The following is a 25539-nucleotide window of genomic DNA, read 5'->3' as shown; positions in this document are numbered from 1 at the left end:
TGACGTCGGTGGGGGTGGTGGCGGTGGTGGCGTCTGTCGACGGAAGTGCGATGGGGCGGCGTTTTGGCGTGGACAGGGAGGAGCATTGTGGCGCAGTGCAGCGGCGTAGCTCATAGCTTCTGGCTCGGGCAGCGGTGCGTGGGGAATTTGAAGCAATTGCCGAACTTCTTCTCGCACAATGTCGGCAATTGAATCCACTTGAGGCTGCGCCGAAGGCAACAGCTTGCGCAGCTCTTCCCGCACGATCGCTCGGATCGTTTCACGCAGGTCTCCGGAGTCACTGGCTTGAGCAGCAGCACAGTCAACAGTCAGGCGACGATTATACTGTCTGGTGCGCATGTCCAGGGTCTTTTCGATAGTGGTCGCTTCGGCTACCAATTCTTGGACGGTTTTCGGTGGGTTTCTCATCAGTCCCGCGAAGAGCTCCTGTTTGACCTCTCGCATGAGGAAACAAACTTTTTTCTTCTCAGGCATGTCTGGGTCAGCGTGACGGAATAGTCGGGTCATTTCTTCTGTGAAAATGACGACATTTTCATTTGGTAGCTGAACCCGGGTCTCTAGTAGAGCAACGGCCCTCTCTTTGCGAGCGACGCTCGCGAACGTTTGCAGAAATGCGCCGCAGAAGACATCCCACGTTCGGAGCGTGTACTCCCGATTCTCTAGCCAGGTCGTTGCGGTGTCTTCCAGGTAGAAATACACACGACGGAGCTTTTCTTCGTTGTCCCAGTGGTTGAGAGCGGCCACACGGTCGTATGTTTCTAGCCAGGTTTCCGGGTCTTCAAACGATGACCCTTGAAACGTTGGTGGTTCCCTGGGTTGATGAATGACGATCGCGGGCAGGGACGCTCCGGTTGTCATTGTCGCTGCAGTAGAGGTCATGGCCTTGGCCTTCCACGCCTTGTCTTGTAGAAGCCCGTACTCCGGTGGGAGACCTTGCTGTCGGCGGCTTGTTCGCTGCTCTTGGTTGGCGTCGGTGTCTTCTCCACGACGTGGGCTGGGTTCACGGCTTGACGGGGGCGTCCGGTACATGAACGAAGCAGCACCTCCACCAGATGTCACGGGGTCGTGACGTGGTCGAAGACAGGAGACTTCGTGTTGGGATTTAACTGTTTATTTGGGCGAACCTGTGCCCAGTAAACAGAAAGTCTAATTACAGCAGCAGTCTTGCACAGATAGCAGTCTTGGACTGATAACGGTGAATGGAGCGTCGGCCTTCTTTCAACAACTGACAAGCAGCGAAGCGTGTCGGCATTTATACTCTTGCCGTCGAATGTTCTAGCGTTACCGCTGGCGGTGGCGTAGGTTCAAGAACAATCTGTACCGATCGCACAGTGGGCGTGATCTTATCGAAATGATCTACTACAGTCCGGAACCTTCTCCAAAACTGCAGGCGCGGTTTGCGCTTAGAATCGTGTGGTGTTTTGGGACGATAACAAAAACTTGGGAAATGGAACGTGGCAATATCATGCGATAACCCGGTTTTCTTAGAGTTAGAAACCGTCGCTCACGTGCCGGATGTGTCTTGCGGTATTTGCCAGCAGCCCACCACGGTCCTCAGTCCGCCGCAAACTAGAACATAATCAGTCCCTCCCGCCAAGCGCTCGCTTCGTGCCCCGCCACGGTGGTCTAGTGGCTAAGGTACTCGGCTGCTTACCCGCAGGTCGCGGGATCAAATCCCGGCTGTGGCGGCTGCATTTCCGATGGAGGCGGAAATGTTGTAGGCCCGTGTACTCAGATTTGGGTGCACGTTAAAGAACCCCAGGTGGTCAAAATTTTCGGAGCCCTCCACTGCGGCGTCTCTCATAATCATATGGTGGTTTTGGGACGTTAAACCCCACAAATCAATCAAGTGCTCGCTTCGTGGCGTTCACTCACCTAAAGTATTCTTGCACCGTGGACCGAGCACTGGTTTCAGAACGCTGGTATGACGAACAGCGCAAACAGAAATAAGCTAACACTCCGCGTATGTGGTCGCTTCTTTAAGATAACTTGAGCTTCAACACCAGGTGCTTGGAGATGTCGGGATGTCGGTGAAGACAGCGTATACGAAGCTAGCAGCCGTATCTGATCACTGAACCTCTAAAACCACCTCAAATGGCTTGCAAAACTGGTTGTGAACCTCACTTTTTACTATACCTCTGCTGCGCGGAGCATCGGCATGAGCGCTCCTGGCAAGGCGGAAGGAAGCAGGAGACGGACGCTTCAATTCAACCTTTTCTCTACCGTTCCCGGCACCCCCCAAAGTCGCCACTCTACCAGATTTTCTCCCTATATTATGCACACAGATTCTTGACGCTCTCTGACATGCTTTCTTTCGATTATACAGCGAAGCACGCATGATGCGTGATATGTATGGTGTTCTTGCGCTTGAGTTTCCTATGGGCCACCACAACAACGTCGACGCCTATGGCGAACTTTCACTTGGAGTCTCCCTAAATTTTGTTTAACAATGAAATTTCGCCCAGCTTCATTGACTTAGCGATGAGAAGCATGTTAAAGCAGTGAATCGTCCTCTATTGCTTTCATTTGCCTCGTGTTAAACTCGGGGCCCGACGCAAGCCTTTCATGTCCAAATTCAACATCTTTAATTCAAAGCTCTCAATTTTCTGCCTTTTTCTAGCAATCGGCCGTGACTTATCCTAAGCATTTGTATCAAAACAACGTCATCGTTGCTGTCGACGCCGCCAATAGGTGATCAGTAAAAGAGCGAGGGATTGTGGGATACACCGTCTGCTACCGGCATCCGGTTCGAGAAGAGCAGACGACGGCAAACCGCTTCGCCGCAAGCCTCAGATTATCCGGGATTCGCGCGTTTGGTCGCCCGTTTATCTTCGTCCTGATAAACCATGGTCGGTTGTTCAGCCATTGGCTGCTCCAACTCGAGCGTGCAAGGCAAATGCAGGTATCGATTCTCATGTAATGAAGACAAAAACGAGGTGGGCCGCGACTGAGAAGAGAGCCACAGTGACAGGTAGCCGTTGAGTACGAAACTTCGAAGCCAGGGTGTGCGAAAACCATTTTATTACAGGTACCGTACGTGTGCATTCCACACTAAAAAAAGCTTACGCATGAATTTGCTGCGAATATTATATTGAGAAACAAATTGTCGCGCAGGCGCGCCTACAAAAGATAAAATGGGAACGAGTGGGCGAAATCTACCTGCCATACGAGATTAGCGCAGGCAATTGCACCCATATATATGACAAAAAACGCGAAAGCTTCACTCAAGAGTAAGTTTACACGAAGCGCTGGACGAGTTCATTTGCGTTTAACTGGGTCAAACTGTCAACCAGGACGGCACCCAAAAAACGTGGCGTTAAACAAGCGCAGGGTTTCAGTTATTCGGCGCCGTCTATGTCTTACTGTATTGTTTTAGTGCCGCCGTGCCGTGCAGCTTGATCAAGATCAGCGTTCAAATAAGCATCTGGCTTCGCCTAACAAATGCATGTTACAGCGCGCTGAGGGCTAGAAAAAAAATATCTCAACGTGCTCAATAAGTGTTGCGCTTCATGCCGATCGACTGACGATGTCGGCCGAAGCAGCGATTCGGAAATGAACTCTTAGCACACTGCTACAGTCATTTCCATCCCATGAGATCTTTAAAAGGGTGACTTTTTATCTGCAGTTCCGTATCATACAAGGAAAACTGTTTTATGTATCGACTGATCTGCCAGCCAAACTGACAGCACCCCCGAGCTGCATAAAAACATTGCAGATCATTTTAGTGCGACAAAAAATTTTCCGGAACGTTCATGGCTTTCGTAGCTTGTCATCGTCACAGTAACGGTTGGCAAAAAAAAACTTCTGAAGCACTGACATTGCACGGCCAGGTGCTTTTTTTCAACGCAGCAGTACAGAAATGCGCGCGTGCCGCTGCTGACCCGCGTGGTACGTGGAACCGGAAGCCGTCGTATCCCACAGCTTCCTGCGATTTCCCATTTTATCGATCACCTATTCTCGTAGACGCTCCCAGCGGGCAGCTATACTTGCGAAGAGCGCATGACTCTGCCTATCGCCTAACATTCTAAAAGGACCACTGGGCTTCTCATTGAGATACGCTGGCCTCCTGCCAGCAAATGAATGCCGATTTCCCTCTCTTGGCATATAGTACATGGACCATATAAAAGGCGAAGAGAGGACACTTCTATAGGCCCCTGCGGTTGATTTGGGTTCGCAGCGCACCAAACAGGTATGGGGAAACTTTGCAGCCTCAGAGATGGCAGGCCGCAGAAAAGATTGTCTCGTAAGCCATTTTCTAGTGACTAGCAATATTACACAGCCTCCGAGACCACATCTAGGTGCGTGCCCATATCTGAGTTCATACTTCATTTTCTTTAGCACGTCGTTTGCATGCATCGATGAGCTTAGTGTAAGCTGCACCACTAGAACGGCAAGCACACGATGCCAATGTGCGTCTATGCACACATTTTAATTAAAACATGTCAATTATTGTAGGAGCTAGAACTTTCATTTTCAAGTGATATTCTTGGTAAGCACATGCCCACTTTGTTAATGTTTGATACACGCAGACACAAAGAGAGGTTCATTGCACTGCGAGACGCGAAAATACAGCTGCCATATCACGATTACAATTACACACAAGAAATAAACATATAGGCAACAATATAAGAAGAACCAGAGAAGAGTAAAACTGCAATAAACGCACATAACTACACATACAGTGCACAACGCGACACAGCAGTAATTGCCTCAGCACTTGACTCCGGCATGTACCGAAAAAGGAAAAAAAAAATGTTGGCTACGTTTTTTTTCCCACCTTCGCACTAATTTTCTCCTACACACTTTACATCTCTCTTTCGCGAAAACAGTCAGAAGCAGTCTCCGCAGTAACAACAAGCAATTTTAGGTGTCATGCAAGCCGTCAACGAGGCCGGAGTGTTTACTCAAAAATCACGTCCTAGCTTTCGCTAGCAAACATTTTTATAGATTCCGCACTTCTCTCTTATGTGTTCATTAGAGCTTCAAGCGATTGGCCAACGGCACAAATACTGATATTCAGCGTAGCTCCACTTTTTTCAAAATGTCACTCATGTAGTGAATACGATTACGTGTAGCGGCCCAAAGAAATTCCAACAACGCGAGTGGTCACTCAATTTCTTGAACAAAGAAATAACTTTCTCGCAAACGTGCTGCGAAGCATTTTTTTTTTTTGTGTGTGAAGCAATCCACGAAAACAGTTTGCGAAGTGAAGAGAAAAAAAAAAAACTCTACGTGCCGAACAGCACAATGCCAAGAACGTTAGGTCAAGGCTTCAACGACCAATGCATTATGCACTTATATGGCATTCGTACCTACCAGCAGCCAAGCTGAGAAGCAGCCGAAACAAGCGAAGACCACGACGCACACCAGACACGTTATCACACATTTTTTTATGGCATCTCCCTGCCGTTACCCGTACTTCTTCATTGCCATAAATGCTCATGAACACGGAGCGTTACAACGTTGCCGTCGCGTTGACGCTATGTGCACTTCTCTCACATCCGATCGATGCCTGATCCCAGCCCGACGTTATCGCACCGCACAATCGCAGACGAGAAAGATGTATTCAGGCCGCCATCACATACGCAAAAAACACTTAGACGTATAATGCAGTAGAAAAGGTACTGTAGTAAATAACTAGTACGCGTGTCTTCTTGAAGCAGTGAGTGATGTGTTGCCATCTTACGGCTGGGGTGAAGCTGCGAAGCTCCGCTGCTTTTGGGCCCAAGTGACTACTCTTGTCATTTTTATGTTACTCTATGCATGGTTCGCGGGACATTCAGGCTAGTTGTTGTAGCGCCTCTTCTATATTATCAATGCCAGCTAGATGCACGCACCAGATTGAGCCGTTCACCGTGCATCCTCTCCTCTAGCCCTTGCTCTTGCCCATCGCCTAGTTTTCACGTGTGCTTTGCGGTCAAGGGGAAGAGGGCCCCTCATGCACTGCCTCCCGTCAGGCATTCGCTCCATGGATATGCTGTGATTTTTTTTATTTACGGAATTCGTTTTCTTATTTCCAGCGATAATGGTTACGCACAACAGCGGCGGCGGTGGACAACTATGGCGCCGCGCGTGACCCTAGTTGCGATCTCATAAGAACTTTCGCTGTAAAGCTGTAAAACGCGAATTTGAGCTGGCTGACACATTCATTTCTTAACAACGTGATGATGGGGTAAAAGTGAATAAATTGAATTGTTCGTAGTCATTCTTTCCTCCTAGACAACCTAAAACCTCGAAGAAACAATAACACTAAAGTGAACAATTCAGTCATGACGAATTAGTTTATCAGAATAAACTAATAAGGTACTTGTGTTTGATGCACCTATCACTTTGTTTTGTGATTTCTTTGTGGTACAACTTTGTTTGCGATACACCTCGTCTGCGCACCTACAAGATTATTAACACGATAGCGGTAAAGAGCTCGTTTCGCAGGAATTATGGCGTGGGCGTCGTTGAGGGGGACAAAAAAATCGCCATCTTGTGCGCGACCGAAAATTGAGAAAGATGCACATAAAATGAATAAAGAAAGAACGTGGCTGATATCCTTATATAGGAATCGGTCTAACACGAAAGTGAAACGCGTCTTCGCAGAGGTAGTTGAGCGTTCATTGTGCATTGTTTCAGCAACAGCAAGAAGTTGCGAATTCACCTTATGAACGGTAAGTAGCTCGAAACTTTCAAGCAGAAAGCACGCATGAAATTAGCATACACAGGACGAGTGCGGACTATAACAACTGTCACAATTCTTCCTGCGTCGTGTGTCACCAACACGGTCTTTTCGTAAACACGGGCGTGCCAGCGTGCGAAGTGACATTCACCACCGTATTCTATAACGTCCCATCACTCAACGCTTCACCTTTACTTGAGAAAGCCGATGGAAGCGCCCTCGCTAGGCCAGGCAAGTCACTGCATACCAGCGATAATATGGTACGATTCTCGAGCAGCGCAGCGTTATTTTCAGCCGAGCAGCGGCGCAGTGCTCAACTTTGTCAAGTGAAGGGTGAAAGTCGAGTCGAGGAGCGTTTGTGAATACGAGGGTCAGCCTCTCCTGAAGTGCGAGATAAGCGCACGCAAGAGAGAGACCACGCTCCGTGGGGGCGGCGCTTAGTGGAGGCGACGAACTTTACAACGCGTCCAACGCGAGCCCTTCTTGCCATCTCGCCACTAATAACAAAAACGTACTGAAGTTTCGAAGCTCTGAGGACTGCCAAACAGTGTATGGTGTATATAAATGGCTTTTCGTTAGCCTTCTAGGCAATGAACACTCTGTGGCGTAGTGGTTAGCACCACGCATTAAGAATCGAGAAGTTGCTGGCTCGATTCTGCGCGACAGATATTTATTTTCTGATCATTTATTTGGAATTTCTTAGTATAATTTTTTCAACATCACTGCCGTGACGGAAGTACGTTTACGGAGCCGTGCTGTACCTCGGCATAGAACACATTCATGTTAAAAATCTAGGTTTGAGTGAGGATCGAACTCTGGTCGTTTACACAGCCACGCGTTCACTAGAACGTACCGTCGTCAGCACCTTTAACTTGAACGTTCCGACGCGTGGCCTCGGCTCGCTTGGATGGAGGGCAACGCCACTAAGCGTTTAAAAAAACATGGTTGCTGCACTTAAGAATAGATGTAGCGCGCGTCGGTTTCACTGTGCCTGAACGGCGGGTCGAATGCACTCACTTCGCATCCCGTTTTCGCCACGTTTCGTTCGTGGCTATACGTTATCGCACGCACCCGCGGCGTTCATTGTCTTATACTTATTTTGACAATGAAACATTGCGTGTGACATCTTACTCACTTTTCATATTGTATGACGTACGTGTTCGCGTTTCCTAGTTAAAGCTGGAACTTACAGCCTTCAAGGCTTTCTCTTTACCTGTATCGTCGCGTAGGCAGTATCAGGCATGGGCGTCGGCAGGAGGGTGCATAGGGGGCACTCGCCCCCCTCAAGCGCCACACCAGCTCTAACCAAGCTACACCAGCGTTCCTCCTTCCCCCACTTGTGATGCCACGCACGTTCGCATCCCCCAGGACAAAACCATTCCGATGACGATGGTGTCAGGCATATTAGTAAATACTTATATTATGATTTGAACATTAGCACTCCTTTTCCTGAACTGCCCCGGTCGAGTACCACTAAACAAGAATACATTATTCGTGTTTTTGCTTCTATAGCTCGCATTGATATCACTAGCATTTGTTGGCGTTGGCAACAATAACAATCCACAACAACTGTTGCAATCATGGAGTAAGAAAAAAAGTGGGGGACGGGTCATTATGGTATACTTGTATCAAGCAACAGCGAATACGCAGAAAGCAAAGTACGACTTCTCCGTCGCATTACACGTATGCGCTAGCTGAAGTACGCCTTTTAAGGTTTACCTTGACGGAAGGCTTTTCGTTCTCCTGCGGCTAAAGCTAAGGCGAACGAAAAAAGCGTCGATGTTGTGCACCGGAGCGCGTCCTCAAACAAATCTCTCTTTTCCTCTGCCTCGACCGGCGTCAGCACGCGACGCGCGCTCGTCCCGTTCCTCTTAATTAGGACTGATTCGCGCTCCTCTTGGGAGACCCCGCGGAAGGATGCCGTTTTAAGGCTTTAGGAAAGGCACTCGGGGAAAAAGAATGAAGTAGATAGGAGGCAACGAAGCGGGAGTGGCTCCCCTGTAGGCACTTTGGAGTCGCATTTGTCTTGGTTAGGGATTCATTAGTTTTGCGGTTTTGCACGAGACAGGTGCCTCTGTAATGTGTCCTGGCGTTCGTAGTACCTCGTACATCTCCCGGTTGCGCGAAGGGAAACAATCTGATTCTTCTGGGGTGGCGAGATTAATGGAAGAGATGAGCCAAACAATATGCCATGTCTGCTTCCGGTTGAATCATCTGACACGCGCTTTTAGCTTCCCGTACAGACTGAAAAGTGCGTAAATATTGTTCCGGTTGTCCCTTTCGAGCGAGAGACTGCCAAGAGTACTTTTCTTCAGTTTTTTTCCCTTTTTTTTCTGTGTCAGCCTGTAGTGATTTTTGTCTCGCGAGAACTAATAACACGTGCTGTAAACAAGAAACGACAGGAATAAATTTCGTTTTGTCGCAGGGGAGCCTTATTTTCATGGCCTGAAATATGATTCTTTTCATGCATCTTCCGGGATGATATACAAGTTTTGAAAAAAAGGCTTTCGCAAATGAATTTCGCTGTTCCGTGGAACCGTTCATTGCGAATAAACAGGGCGTGTTTACGCACTCATTTCGTGTCCCCTCGCGTTTCTCGAGTACTTCATTTTACCTTGCATTCAATCAATTTCCGTTTGCGGCATGAGCGAGCACGACGCAAACTGCTCATCGTTATCCGCTTGTGAGGTGCTGATCAGGAAAACGAGAGCCCAGTCGGCTCACGTATAGGACCACCCTTCGGTTTGGCGAGAGGACACTCTTATAGCGAGAACGAGCAAAGAGAAGGCGTGCGGTCGCCGATGCACGACGTGAGTAGTCTGCCGCTTGCAAAGTGCCCCGAGACGAGGCGGCGTGTGTGCGATCGCGGCTAAACGGCTCACGCGCCCCTTGGCTGCTGTGGGGACACGCGTTCCCTAGTGGCCGCGCTTGTTCTTTCGCTCCGACGCGACAGCCCGCGTGCCACGGAACCCTTGACCCGTCGCTGCCCCTGCTGCGGCGCTCTTCTTGGGCTGGTTGCGAGGCGCGATTAGGGAGAACTGCTCCGCAGGGGATGCCCACTCTCCTTTCTTTCCCCGAGAGCAGACGTCGGTGCGCACGGCACAATGCTCCCTCGACACCACCTCTTGAAACCGCCCCGCGGGCATCCCGGGTCGCCTCTCGAGTCGCGGACTTCCCGTCGCGGTCTGGTGGCCGCGATCGATGCCGGCAACGCGGACGCCGGCCGAGGCGCGATTGCACGCTGCCGCCACCGCTGGAACTTGTGGTCACCGCCGGAAACATTATATTCATGCCACGTTTGGTGCACAAAACGGCGTCTTTGGATGAGAACAAAAATAAAACGCTCCCCGGATGAAGACAACGAATTTGGTTTAATGAGCAGCAGCACTGCCGCTATTCAGATGCCGGGTCTTAGGATTGTGTGCTCGGTTGTGTGGATTACTGTACCAGTCATTGATTTCGTGAGCAAACCTTCATTAGATTGCCCCTATTCTATGCTGCGTTAGAGTGGCCAATTATAATGGCTAAACAGCTATGTGTATGAAACATCGCCGGTTCGATTATTGGTGCAGCGGCAACGCTCTGATGAGAGATATATGAAATAGCCCTGGGGTACTCAGGTATGCAAGTAGCCAACATGGACCGATAATCAATGACTGCGTCAAACTTATGCAACAGTGGTACGTACCACTGTTGCTAAATGTTCACAGAATTCCTGTTTGGCTGCTTGCTTCCTTACCTTAGTTTTACTTAGGAGGAATTGATTGATTTGTGGGGTTTAACGTCCCAAAACCACCATATGATTATGAGAGACGCCGTAGTGGAGGGCTCCGGAAATTTCGACCACCTGGGGTTCTTTAACGTGCGCCCAAATCTGAGCACACGGGCCTAAAACATTTCCGCCTCCATCGGAAATGCAGCCGCCGCAGCCGGGAATCGAACCCGCGACCTGCGGGTCAGCAGCCGAGTACCTTAGCCACTAGACCACCGCGGCGGGGCAACACTACTTAGGAGGAAAGAGCATATAATGTAACATATCTATATTTTGGGCCATGACGCCATTATTATTTTAGGAAGCGAAGTAAATATAACTTATGATTTTTATTATGATATTTCAGGTGTATCGGGTATATGTAACCTAAAATGGAGGTGAGTGAGCGAAGTTGTGTGTGTAATGCCTGGTGATCGTTAATGAGTGAAGCGGGGGCAAAGAGTCGCCTGAACTGTAGAAATCATGTTTAGACATCCATATAAAACTGAGCTCAAGAGATAGTTAAGCTCCTAATTCAGAAATATAAAACACACAAAGTGAAGTAGTTTTCCTAACCGGCACATGCAAAGCACCTGTTGATTATTCTTTCATATATATTATTACTCCGGCGCAAATCAATGGTATACTTCGTACAGTAGGTGAAGGCCGCTCGCTGGTGCCTTGTAAGCAAGACAATGAGTCCACAAATCTCACATTCTTACAGTAGCGTCTTGCATACCAAATAATGAATCCATAAAGGTCAAATGTCAGCCCTATCAGTTAAACAATTGATTTTTTGAAGACCGCATTAGTAATGTTTCCGCAGATTACGACGTCGCGATTGATCGAGTTTGATCTAGTGTAATATGTTCTTCCTTACAATTTGGGAAGCTCTAATGCGCACACGCGATCCGACTCTATTCCTAAGCCATATCACTTCGTGAACTTATGCAAATGTAAACTGTAATCTGTTGGAGGACTGTATTAGAAGAGCTCAGCAATGACTATAATAGGAGGACCGACGGTCAATTTATAGAGCACCCGTTTAAGTCCAGTGAAAAGCACTGACTTCGGAGGATAATCGCACCGTGGCAGCTCGGAAAACGGCGTGCTACATTTGATAAAAAAAAGTTTAGCGCGTAGCTTTTAGGCGCCCATTTTTACTTTCAGTTGTGTAGCCATTGGCGTCAGCTTAACCAATAGACGCGAAACAAAAAAACCGAAATAAAAAAACCCTAGTGTGTTGATGACAGATGTCATGTCAGGCATGTAATCGTGTTAAGAGCGTGGCATAATAGCAAAATGACAACCAAGGGTCCCACAATGATTGCACAATGAGTGCGTGGTTTAAAGATTCTAACCCACTGCAAACTGCTCAGTTATAATTCTTTGTGATCATCAGTCATAGCGGCAACAACAACATGCCCATAATACCTTGCAGATGTGTAGTGGGTACCTCGCTTATTCGCAGAAAGACAAACAATGACGTAGTGGGTGCTTTCTACTTCACAAAAGTTATGATTCATGGAGTACAGATACCTTGCATTTGCACCTGCGTATTATTTACTTCAAGATAGTTTAGAACGCAATAAAAGTCACTCTTTCAGCTTTCGCTGGGAATGTGCTGTGCGTTCAGAGCAGGCCTGGCACGAAGCTCTGAGGTGCCCGTTAACGCGTTCAGCGACTTCACCATTGGCCTCGACGTCGGTGTAACCAATAGAACGAACGAGGATAAAAGAGAACGAACACAGAGTCTTACGATATCCCGAGCCACTGACCTTTATAGCCTCGCTTTCTTCCCCCGTCCCGCAAGCTGGCCTCTCGGTCGGAGCTCGTGCCCATGCAGGGCTATAGCACGATCACTGAGGTTGGCTTCGCTTGTCGTAACGGGGGCAGCCTTTTCACTTCTTGTATGACGCCTGCAATGCATACAGTAGCATGCGTTTAAATCGAGCAGTGGCAGTATTTTTGACCATATGTAACGATTGTTTCGTTGCTATACGACAGCAAAATGCCAGAACTTTAAAACACAGCGTTGCCGCGCAACACGAAGCTGCACTATAAATTAACATTAAGCAGTATTGTAATTATCGGTGATATTTTTTATTGGTATGATAAAAAGGCTGAACACTTAAACAATCTAGCAATGGTGACAGCTGATTGCGATACCCAATATATGCTGACAGTGGCGAGAATTCGACGCTGCGCCATGGTAGTAGTGCGGTTTGTGTTGTGCTTTTATGGTGATAGCAGTTATATGGACATGCTCGGCTGGGTTTTTTCGCCGGCGTTGGCGTCGACGTTGGTGACCGCCGCCATTCACCGTATATATGAAACCGTAAGTGAGAAAACTAATCCAGAAAAAGACTCCGGCATGCAGAAGTCAACGTCCGGCCTTTTGCTTGTAAGTGCGTGGCGTTAGCCACTGAGCCACGAAGGAGCACCTCCTTCAACATTGAAGTGGCAAGCTGTTTATATCTACCGTGCACTTGCCGCTGGCGATGGCGATCTAGGCTGAACTATTGTGTTTTCAGCATCACCAGAGAGATGGTGCAATGAGCGTGCGTCACTAGATCGTCACGATCGACGCGACGACGCACGCAAATGCATTCATCTCCCACGCATAGTTTACCCCGCCGGAGAATGGGTGAGGGTGAGGTAGTCGCTCAGAAGTGCACACACTTATCTCGCGGTGGGGAAAATCGTACGCCTTGGGCTTTCACCACAATGATTCTGTTGCATACTTACCGGGCGCCCACAGGTCACTGCGCTCGCTACACGGTCTCCGTTTGTGAAACGGGCACGCTTGCTTTTAAGACACAGTGAAACATCTGAGATTCTTATTTGTGTTCATCTGCGCCTGTGAGTACGTTTCGTGCGTCATTTGCGCGCGAGCCGTTGAACTCGTTGCAACGAATGCAATGCTGTTTTTCAGCATCAACTTCATCTTTAGCATGTAATGCGCGTGAATTTTCATGCGCGTATTTTCATTCGGTTATCAAATTTCTTTAATAAACACAACATTATTACGCCGTCACAGTTCGGTTTTCAGTCAGGCCTCTCAACCGAAAGTGCCTTACTATACCAAAAGGAATTGATTTTAAGAAATATAGAAGCAAAAAAACTTACCCTAGGAATATTTCTAGATTTCTCGAAAGCTTTCGATAGAATAAACCATGATATTTTGCTAGAAAAACTTCACTGTTATGGAGTTCGCGGTACCGTTTTAGCTTTAATAAGAAGCTACTTATCTAATAGGAAACAATGTGTATCAATCAATCGAGAGCTATCATCATTCATGAACATTAAGAATGGCGTACCTCAAGGTAGCATTTTGGAACTTCTATTATTTAATAATTTTATTAACGAAATTGTACGTATTGACAGCTCTGTAGAATATGTAATCTACGCGGACGATACTAGTATGATTTTTTCAGGGGAAACGGCTGATGACCTCATTGTTTCTGCTAATGAAACACCAAATAATATATATGCCTGGACTGTGGCGAATTCTCTACACATTAATTGCTCTAAAAGCAAGGCTGTACTGTTCCGTGCGAAAGCCAAGTCATTTGAAACGTCTCACTAATACTTAATAACGTTGAAATTAAACTTTGTCAAACAGTTAAAACTCTCGGTGTCCATTTTCAAGAACACATGGCATGGAATTACCATGCCGAACACATTAGTCACAAACTTTGTAAAGTTCTAGGTTTGTTGCATCAATGCCAGAACATACTACCTGTGAAACAAAAAATATTAGTGTACAATGCTCTTTTTTCTTCACATTTACACTATTGTCATCTGGTCTGGTCTACAGGCTCTAAAGCATCTTTAAAGAACCTGGTAGTGTTACAAAAATATGCCTTGCGGTGCATTGAAGGTGTATCCTATAATGCACACACTGCTTCAATATTTGCAAAATATAGAATTTTAAGAATTACCTGTTATTACGAATACCAGCTGTTGTCAGCTTTTAATTCAGAAATACGCAGAGGAAGTATATTTTTACGCACCTTGGCCACCTTGCAACCAAATCCTGCCAGTCGCGTTACTCGGTGTACGGAGACTTGGCACGTACCTTGTCCTCACACAAACTATGGATTTGAAACACTACGTTACCGCCTTCCAAGTGTGATGGACAAATAGAAACTAACAACTGATAATCTGCGTATATTGTCTAAAACTGAAATGTTAAATCGGATGTGCTGATTGTGTTGTAAATGAATGTTGGGCGATTTCTCTAATGGTTGTTCAGTTTTTATTCTTTCATGCATTGCTTTGTTATGAATATTTTTGCATGTATTTCAGAGTTGTGATTCTATTATTTGCTGTCATGGGCCACATGCGTGTTTCTTTTTGTATTGTCGCTTTTCGCTGCCTGTAATTTTTGTAACTTTTTGTAAATTTGTAGTTTAGATTTTTTTCTGGGTGAAGGGGCCAGTCAAGCTGTGAAACGCAGCTTTTTTCCCTTCGCACCAAACCACATATACCATGTATTTTCGTGTACTTGTCACGTGGTTGAATAAACTCAAACTCAAACTCAAACTCAAACTCAAATAAAGGCACTAAAGCAAGGTCTGCAATTTTGAGTACCAAGTGTGGCGGGGGCGGAAACAAGTTATCGATTGATCCGCCTCCCCCCCCCCCCAAAAAAAAAGCATATAAAGTGAGGAGTAGAATTATGTCACCACAGGACCGCCGACTACGTACAAGATTTTGTAGACCTCCATTAAACAGCACCAAGGCGTCCCACAAGATGGCACAACCTAGCAATTCTCAAAAAAATTGTTGGGAAGAATCGATACTATAATTTATACTAAAGTTCCGAACAGCATAGTCCCTTCTATTGCTACACTTTATCGCCTAGTCACTGCCAGCAACATGTCTCAACACCCTTTGGGTTGTTGCCCGTCTCTTTGAAGAGCTAATAGGATTCCTGTAGTGCGTTTTAGGGATAGATCACGGAGAAGTCGTTTTCTAACTCGAATGAATTAAGCATAATAATGGTCTTAACGGTAAAAATATAAAGTTAAACCTGAGAGCCCAGAAATGTATGTCAATATTAAATAGTTTAAGTGCCACAGTGCCAAAGCGGTTCACGTACCCCATGTGTTAGTTTGCATTCTCCATGGGTGTGGCTGAAAGGACAAGGGAATGCGAGAGCGCGCGTAAGCAAGTCTCTATAAACGTGTTGCATTTGCAAGGAGGCCGCGCTTCACGCTTTGCGCATCAACAGAAGGTCTGCTCATGCGCACATCACGAAACGCGGCGTTCTTTAGTACGCTATGCTGTAACGAATATGTACATGTGCAGCACTCGATCTCTGTGTTGGCTCATAGTTATGAATGGCGCAATAAACACACACACACACACACACACACACACACACACACACACACACACACACACACACACACACACACACACACGGGTGCTAGTTTTCTTCATCTGTGTTACATGTGTTTTTTTTTTTTTGTGGCGTTCGTAACGATGATTCAACACCAACTCGCCCAACTGTCAGTGCTCGCTATCGGCGAGTGCGATGAAAGGCCGTGCTTTCGGTACATCTGAGGCCAGGAAGGTAGCTGTAAATGAACATAAAACGGATGGACGTGCACTGTTCATGATAGACATATAGGTTTCTCGTTATGGTTAACACCTTTCTCTGGGCCCCGAGAATAAATTCGAGGTTAAGGCGCCACAGAAATGCTAAACAACTACAACAGCAACAATAAAACATAGCATTTTCGTGGCGAATTTTGAGCAGCATTTGCGCTGAGAGATAACGAAAGGCAAAACATTATCTTGCATGTTCCATTGATTGATATGTGAAGTTTAACGTCCCAAAACCAACGTATCATTATGAAAGACGCCATAGTGGAGGGATCCGGAAATTGCGACCACCTGGGGTTCTTCAACGTGCACTCAAATCTGAGCACACGGGCCTACAACATTTTCGCCTCCATCGAAAATGCAGCTGCCGCAGCCGGGGTTTGATCCCGCGACCTGCGGGTGGGCAGCCGAGTACCTTAGCCACTAGACCACCGCTGCGTGGCAGTATGTTGCATGAACGCTCACATCTGACACTGTCCGCCCCTATAAAGTGAGATTGAGCTATAAGAATGTAGTACGTCGATGCAATGCTGGTAGCCTTTATTGATAGTAGGTACAGGATAAGAGATGCAGCCGGACAGAGTAAAAAACTTGAGCAGGATCACGGCTGTAAATTTTGAATCTCAGATCTGCACTGTCTGTGAGTACACATAATAAATGTAAGAAAGTTTGGAACATATACATCAAGTTAATTAGAAGGGCAGTAGTGGGAGCAGTGCACTGCATACCTGTACTACAGTGACCATACGCTTATCGGATACTCCAGTTGCCTTTGTCATAAACAGGGCCGTTAATTTTTTGAATAGGCGTTACCTCCATAGACGTTGGCACATTGTGCTGTTTTGACCCTTGGTTCAGAGTTTTACATAGGTTTATCACATTTCGAAAATCGAGCATACCCAATTTTTCAGACTGATGGCGACCAGAAGGATTGATTGATATGTGGGGTTTAACATCCCAAAACCACCATATGATTATGAGAGACGCCGTAGTGGAGGGCTCCAGAAATTTCGACCACCTGGGGTTTTTTAACGTACACCCAAATCTGAGAACACGGGCCTACAACGTTTCCGCCTCCATCGGAAACGCAGCCGCCGCAGCCGGGATTTGATCCCGCGACCTGCGGGTCAGCAGCTGAGTACCTAAGCCACTAGACCACCGCGGCGGGGCCCACCCCTGCACAACAACGGGCGTTTACGCATCAAAGGCGATATGATAACACACGTGCAATAATATTTTTACGGCGTTATAAAATGTATCATCTTATATATCGGTTATAATATGAAAAGATGCAACTTGAGCAAAAAGAATTTCTTTTTTGTAAAAAGCACACGACCCTTTTTCGCAGCAGGACCTCTTAAATTGCACTACAAAAAAAGTTGAAGAGAAAGCGATGCATGACCACTTAAGCCTTTCATGATTATTGCCTATTTTGGTACGAACAACGAGGCGTGAGACTGCACATTTAGTATGATTGACGTAAGTATGATTATCTATATATATATATAATAAGTGTCTACCTTTTAATAATCATCGTCGTCAAAAATACATGTATTTGTACGCTCAAACACGTCATCTAAATGTGTGTTGACATTCGAAAGAGTTGTGCAATTTCCACAAGAAAGCAATGACATCAAGCATATTGTTATTATTACTTTTTTTAGATATCAAGCCGTCCACGCACGGCATATCCCCTGTGAGTCCGCCCACGAGGATTCGCACATTACGAAACTTCCACAACCAGCGTTCATAGCCTTCGTGGTGAGGCTGGAGCGCTGTCGCGAAAGTTTGCCTATTTAAATTTAATATCACATCCGGACCACGTGTTGCGGCAATATGGAAAATGCCAGGGGCAAGGAGCGGCCATGTTACGGTGCATAATGCGTAATATCGGAGAAGGCGCGCACCTGGAAGATTCAACACGGTTAAAATAACAGCGCTCTATGTGACTGCATACTCCACACTGTTATAATAAACGCTGTGTAAATGTGAGGCACGGCGCTAACGACCTAAGCTGTTTTGTTCGTGCGCTTTCGCTTGGGATGATGCGTTCTACAACATATAGTGAGGCATGCTTCTCTCGGCGGGAAGAGCTTTTTAAAACATGAGATTAACTACTTGCCTTGCCACCCAAAATAATTTTCGTTGACTGCCTGATGTAAGGGAGAAAACGTTTGCGAGCAGTCTGCCTTTGGATATGTGTATGTTCATGCTAGGCGTATGTGTGGCGGTAATGCACGTTCCAAAGGTGGCTATGAGGGCGTGTGTTAATTTCGCGTTTTGGGGAAGGGCACACTGATGCTCAGAATGAACCAGCTGGCTGCTCAAACTACGTTGTCATCCTCATTTTTTCGCAATTACGGCAGCAATCAAGGTTTTTCGGGGCATGTGAGACAAATTATGAAGCACATAACTTCAGCACTAGCTGGTACAGTTTTCCGCTGGAGGATGGTAACGAAAAGATTGGTCAGTCGTTTCGGCTGCCCTTAATAACCAAACACTTGTGCATGAAAGCAGGGTGATGAAAAACTGATTGTGGTTTTACGTAAGAATAATTGATTTTTAAAGGCACTCAATCATCTCCAGATCAATAAATACTGCTGGCTCTGAGAGCCTAAATAACATATACAACGCTTACGAGTGCTACGCTAAGTATTGAAGTGATTGGTTGGTTCTACTCGGCTTAATTATGCGGTAATTAATAATGAATTCACGACAAGGGGAGAGCAGTGATGCAGTGTAATCAATAACATGCTGTTGAGCCACTATCATCTGCACTAACTTATTTGTTTGTTGGCTGAAAAATCCTCGCTAAATTATGCGTTCACTGAAGCAACGTGTGGTAAGGGCTTCTGAACTCAAAACTTCACGAGGGATTGAGCTTGAGATAAATATGGTAGGCTTCGCTTTTATCTTACAATATCCATTTTTCTTTTCGTTTGTAGATCACCTCCATGTGGTCTCCCAACCCATTCTCTTCGTCTCGAGGACGTTGTCTTCTTGTTAGACGGTTTTTTCTCAGTGGCGTTTTCCCGAAAAAGTAACGTCCTTCAGCTATTGAAGGAAGAATAAGAAACATACGTTTTTCGGCTTCACGCACTCAGTAAACAATCCGCCTTAACGACGAACATACACGAAAAGCATCCAAACCTCATAATAGATTTTTAGGCAGGACAATCATGTAGCGCCTAGCTTCCACACGCGTTTCGCGGTAAATGTTACTCTAGCACAAGCTGTCGCTCAAGCCCATCAACGTGTAACACCGCGATCAAAAAGAGATAGTCGCAAATGCTACTCCAAGGGAAAGACAAACAAACAAGTAAGCAGAAAACAAACTAAGCATTGCGTAATCCACTTTCGCTGGGCTGGGATGGTGAGTGAATTACTTCTAGCTTGAAGAACCAGCATAGCCAGAAATTCATAATAAAAAAACGCTATTGTAATAGAGTCGCTCTGAATAGGATGTTCAGGACAATGCTCAGGCTAAACACAATATTAACCGATGTACGAAGGAAAGAAAATCGGCGTTACTTCGGCGCAACTTTCGTGAAGACAAAGAGAAGGCCCATTTTGAAGCAATGTTACAGCGTTTTATAAGCTACGCAATGAAACCACTATCTAAGTACATATAAAGATGGCTCTCACACAGTGGGCGACATTATCAAAAGCTTTGACTTTGTTCAGAAATATGTAGATCAGTCTGCAGGCCATTATTTATTTTGTATTGAACGTCAGTAGTGATTTCTAGTAACGACATTTCATATGACATGCCCTTTCTAAAGTCGTGCTGGTTATGATAAAATAATTTGTTAGTCTCGAGGTGACTGTACAGATGGGAGGCGATTAAATACTCGAGTATGTTGCAATAGATACATGTGAGTAATATTGCACGGTAATGTTTAGGTGAGTTGTTATTTCTGATTCAAAAAAAAAAAAGGTAATACTCTGTCCATTTTCCAGTTGTCTGCTAGTTTCCCAGACAACAGCGACTGTCGAAAGATGCAGTATAATCTAATGCTAGATATGAAAAGGGTATTTTTAGCACCTAAGAGTTGATATCGTCCATTCAGGCTAATGAGGATGCCCTAATTTGTTTAATTTGACACGGGATATGTCCACCGTGATTTCAATAGAGCTGCATCTGGAAGTCGTATTTAGGGACATTTGGCACGCCAGAATGATCTTACTGGCTGAATACAGATGGAAAAAAGGAAGTATTAAAAGTAGTGGAAGATTCGTAATTTTTTTTTTTATTTTTTTATTGATTTAATTTCAGACAACCCGTGTACACAGTTTGCCTAGGGGATCGGCGTAAAGGCAAAGAAAGCCTGACAAAGCGCCAACCCCCTATGTACACACATACATAAACAGGTTATATATAGCAGTACAAAAATTGAGAAATTGAGATACATACAATATCAAAAAACATTTACAATTTTTTTTTTACATCAAGCCAGTATTAACAAAGAAATGAACAGCAATTATGAATTAGCACATAAAGAAATAATAAGAGACTATTTACGCACAACAAACAGGCAGACAAAAGCAAAAAAAAAATTCATAAAGTCACAGCAGCACATAAAAGTTACATAAAATAAAATGAATCGAAAGAGGTATGAGAATCTGTTTGAGTTTTTAGAAGGAATGTGTGTATCTTCTTTTTGAAAACATAAATGGAGGAACTTTGTTCAATTAATGCCATCACAGTGGGGTGTTCATTAAGAAAGTGGGGAATTTGGTAAGTTAGTTTTTGTGTACCGTAATTTGTACGAAGCGTGTCTTTCTTGAAACTAATATGTCGTAAATTATGACTGTGGTTACGTTCGTGATACTTCCTGAAAAATTCAATTCGATTAGATTTAACTTCACGATATATAATCATTGCTAATTTTTTATATCGGATATTATTAATGACTAGCAGTCTATGTTTTTCGAAAAAAGGGGCTGTGTGCGAACGAAAAGGTAGAAGTTCAATTAATCGCACAGCTCGTTTTTGTAATAGATATAAATTTTTGAGGTTAGTTTTTGTCGTCGTTCCCCAAATCAGAAGACAATAGTGAAGGTGCGAATGTATGGTTGCGTAATAAATCTGTCTTTTTAACCATACTGGTAATAGGCTGCGCAACGTGCATAGTATGCCAACTGCTCGAGAGATGTTTTTTCGCAAGTAATTTATATGCACAGACCAATCTAAATATTCGTGAAAAAAGACACCGAGAAATTTAAGAGACAATCTGAATGTGGAAGGCTGTATTCATCAAGTAATAACAGCTGGTTAGACCCGTCGTCAGGGGATATGACGAGCTAGAATTGCTTTGGGTTATTTTACAAAAGATAGGGTAAGTAGTTTTAGAAACTATTTTTTTCTTAGCAATGCATATTGCTGTACAACATTCGCTGAAACACTGCCTGTATTTTCTCAAGTGGAAGTGGTAGCACCTCACTTTGCATTACAGAACAGGCATTTTTTCTCGTTTGTTTGCTTACGAAGTTATTTGATAAAGTAGAGATTGGATTTCTCGTCGGAAGTTCTTAAAATTGGGATGCATTAAATAATCAACAAGGATATTTTTTTTCTCTAAATAGCATCCAGTTTTTATTTACCAACCGGTTTGTAGAATGACCGAAAGAAAACTTTCTTGAAAATTTCTTCCAGCTGTGTGTATAACTTTTCAAAGGAGGCTTTGATGTAGTCCCACATTGTTTTTTCAGATATTCCTGTGAATGGTAAAGGTAATTCAACGTCGCTTTAAAATAATTATGATCACTAAAGTTTTTTAGGCAACAAACAGTATTTATTGAGTATGGAGCATTCGTCAGCAACTGATATAAACTACTTAAACTACGGGTACGCTGGTTGTTAAATGTCTTGTAAAATATTAAATTGCTGTGCTATATTAGTGAATTCTGTTGAAAGGCTACATAGTGATGGTAAATTCGTTCATATAATTTGTGGAAAGTTAAAATGACGAAAGAGGTCATTTAAATTGGTAGGGTAAAGATCTTTGGTATTTTCTACACTATGACGCTAGAACTGTATGAAGCTGATGATAGCAATTCCCAATTAATATTTTGGAGTATTTAGTCACACAGACTATCAAAATAATTGCAGTGGGCAAGGTCAAGATTCAGCGCGCAAGAAGTCAGCGTATTTTTCACGGCAAGAATAACACCACCACCTCTCTTGTCAGCGTGATATTTGCGGTAAATGTTGCAGCATTCACTGCCAGCACGAACTTCGCTTTTTTTATTGCGGAGTAAAGCCAAGTTCCAATGGCGGCCTGTCCGGATCCAGATATTCTTAGCACCCTCTGCTGCGTTGCAGATCTGACCGCCACCGTGGTCAGTTCCTTCGCAGCTGCTGGGGACTGCTTCAGTTGAAAGCTTCTATGAAAACGTGGAATCGGCAATGAGCAAGGTAAAAACACAGTATACTATAGTGATGGGCGACTTTAATGCAAAGGTAGAGAAGAAGCAGGCTGGAGACCAGGCAGTCGGAGATTATGGCATCGGTACTAGAAACGCCAGAGGAGAGCTACTAGTAGAATTCGCAGAACGCAATAATTTACGGATTTTGAATACCTTCTACCGAAAACGAGAAAACCGCAAGTGGACATGGAGGAGCCCTAATGGCGAAAATAAGAACGAAATAGACTTTATAATGAGTGCACACCCTGGAATCGTGCAGGATGTGGAAGTGATTGGCAAGGTACGATGCAGTGACCATAGAATGGTACCGTCTCGAATTCGCCTAGACTTGAAGAAGGAACGACAGAAACTGATACGCAAGAAGCCAATCAATCAGCTAGCCATGAGAGGGAAAGTACAGGAATTCAGAGTGTCGCTGCAGAACAGGTACTCGGCTCTTAGTGAGGAAACCAACCTTAGCGTAGATACAATGAATGATAATCTGACGAGTATCATTACGGAGTGTGCAGTGGAAGTTGGAGGCAGGGTAGTTAGACAGGACACTGGCAAGCTTTCCCAGGAAACGAAGAACCTAATTAAGAAGCGTCAAACCATGAAATTGTCAAGTACAACAGACGAAATAGAACTATCAGAGCTTTCGAAGTTGATTATAGGACGTAAAGTATGCGATGTGAGAAGGTATAACATGGAGAGAATTGAACACGCTCTGAAAAACGGAGGAAGCTTCAAAGCAGTGAAGAGGAAACTTGGAATAGGCAAAAGTAGGATGTATGCACTAAGGGACAAAGAAGGCAAAATAACTACCAATATGGATAGGATAGTTAAAATAGCGGAGGAGTTTTACAGAGATCTGTACAGTAGCCGAGACAACCACGACCTTAATAATATAAGAACTAGCAGTAACCCAGACGACACCCCACCAGTAATGATAGAAGAAGTCAGAAAATCTTTGGAGAGCATGCAAAGAGGCAAAGCTGCTGGTGAAGATCAGGTAACATCAGATCTGCTGAAAGATGGAGGACAGATTGTGTTAGAAAAACTAGCCACCCTGTTTACGAGGTGTCTTCTGACGGGAAGGGTACCAGAGTCTTGGAAGAACGCTAACATCATATTAATACATAAGAAAGGAGATGACAAGGACTTGAAGAATTACAGGCCGATCAGCTTGCTCTCTGTAGTGTACAAGCTATTTACAAAGGTAATTGCTAACAGAGTAAAGAAAACATTAGAATTCAATCAACCAAAGGAACAAGCAGGATTTCGAACAGGCTACTCAACAATCGACCACATTCATACTATCAATCAGGTAATAGAGAAATGCTCAGAGTATAACCAACCCCTATACATAGCCTTCATAGATTACGAGAAGGCGTTTGATTCAGTAGAAATATCAGCCGTCATGCAAACACTGCGGAATCAGGGCGTAGATGAAGTATATATAAACATTCTGGAAGAAATCTACAGGGGATCAACTGCTACCATAGTGCTTCATAAAGAAAGCGACAGAATACCAATCAAGAAGGGTGTAAGGCAGGGGGACACAATTTCCCCAATGCTATTTACCGCGTGCTTACAGGAGGTTCTCAGAAGCCTAGAATGGGAACAGTTAGGGATAAGAGTCAATGGAGAATACCTTAGTAACCTGCGCTTCGCCGATGACGTTGCATTTTTTGAGTAACTCGGGGGACGAATTGCAACTCATGATTACGGAGTTAGACAAGGAGAGCAGAAAGGTGGGTCTTAAAATTAATCTGCAGAAAACTAAAGAAGTGTACAACAACCTCGGCAAGGAGCAGCGCTTCGAGATAGGTAATAGTGCACTTGAAGTTGTAAAAGACTATGTCTACTTAGGGCAGGTAATAACCGCTGAGCCGAACCACGAGATTGAAGTAACTAGAAGAATAAGAATGGGGTGGAGCACATTCGGCAAGCACTCTCAAAATATGACAGGTAGATTGCCACTATCCCTCAAGAGGAAGGTATATAACAGCTGTATCTTGCCGGTACTTAGCTACGGAGCAGAAACCTGGAGACTTACAAAGAGGGTTCAGCTTAAATTGAGGACGACGCAGCGAGCAATGGAAAGAAAAATGGTAGGTCTAACCTTAAGAGACAAGAAGAGAGCAGAGTGGATTAGGGAACAAACGGGGGTTAAGGATATCATAGCTGAAATCAAGAAGAAGAAATGGACATGGGCAGGGCATGTAGCGCGTAGACAGGATGACCGCTGGCCATTGAGGGTAACTGACTGGATTCCCAGAGAAGGGAAGCGGGTTAGGGGGAGACAGAAGGTTAGGTGGGCAGATGAGATTAAGAAGTTTGCGGGTATAAATTGGCAGCAGCAAGCACAGGACCGCGTTAACTGGCGGAACATGGGAGAGGCCTTTGTCCTGCAGTGGACGTAGTCAGGCTGATGATGATGATCAAAGCCAAGTTCCTATGAGCATGAGTATATCGGGATCATTGTCTTCTAAAAAAGAGCAGATCGCATCGCGTTTGGGTATCATGCTTCTAATGTTAGTAAATGATATAAGAAAGAAGGAGTATCTAAACGTCTTGCAGGTGCCTGATGGCGTTTTCATGCTGATGCTTTGTAGCCTGCTATCTTTCTAATAAAATTATTTTGCTGACACTAAGGATTGTGAAAGTTTTCTATCCATGTGAAGCTTGACAAATGAGCTCTATTTGCGTTTTAGTGAATCAAATGACCCCTTTCCTTGCCTGTCGCGTAGCTATAGAAAATATCTTCTTTGATAGAATTTGTCGACTTTTTTTAGATTTAAGGCACACGCAAGATTTTGCTGCTTATCTTTACAGAAAGTTAGCTTGACTATTACGTGTCTCTTTTTGGTGTCTGAATTTTCCAAGCCTCTGCGCACGTTGGAATTGTTCGCTAATCAAAGAAATGTTCAATATTTCAGAACAGAAGTAAATAATTCTTTTTTAAGATAAAACCAGATCTCGCAAATACGATCGTCTATTCCCGCCCTTGCCACCCCCCTACAAAAAAAACAAAATAAATAAAGCAGGTTAGATCACCCCACTATATTTTCAGTATCGTTACCATTGGTGTTGA

This window comes from Rhipicephalus microplus, chromosome X, assembly GCF_043290135.1.
Source record: "Rhipicephalus microplus isolate Deutch F79 chromosome X, USDA_Rmic, whole genome shotgun sequence".
NCBI classification, from domain to species: Eukaryota; Metazoa; Arthropoda; class Arachnida; order Ixodida; family Ixodidae; genus Rhipicephalus; species Rhipicephalus microplus.
Note: the sequence above shows the minus strand (reverse complement) of the source record.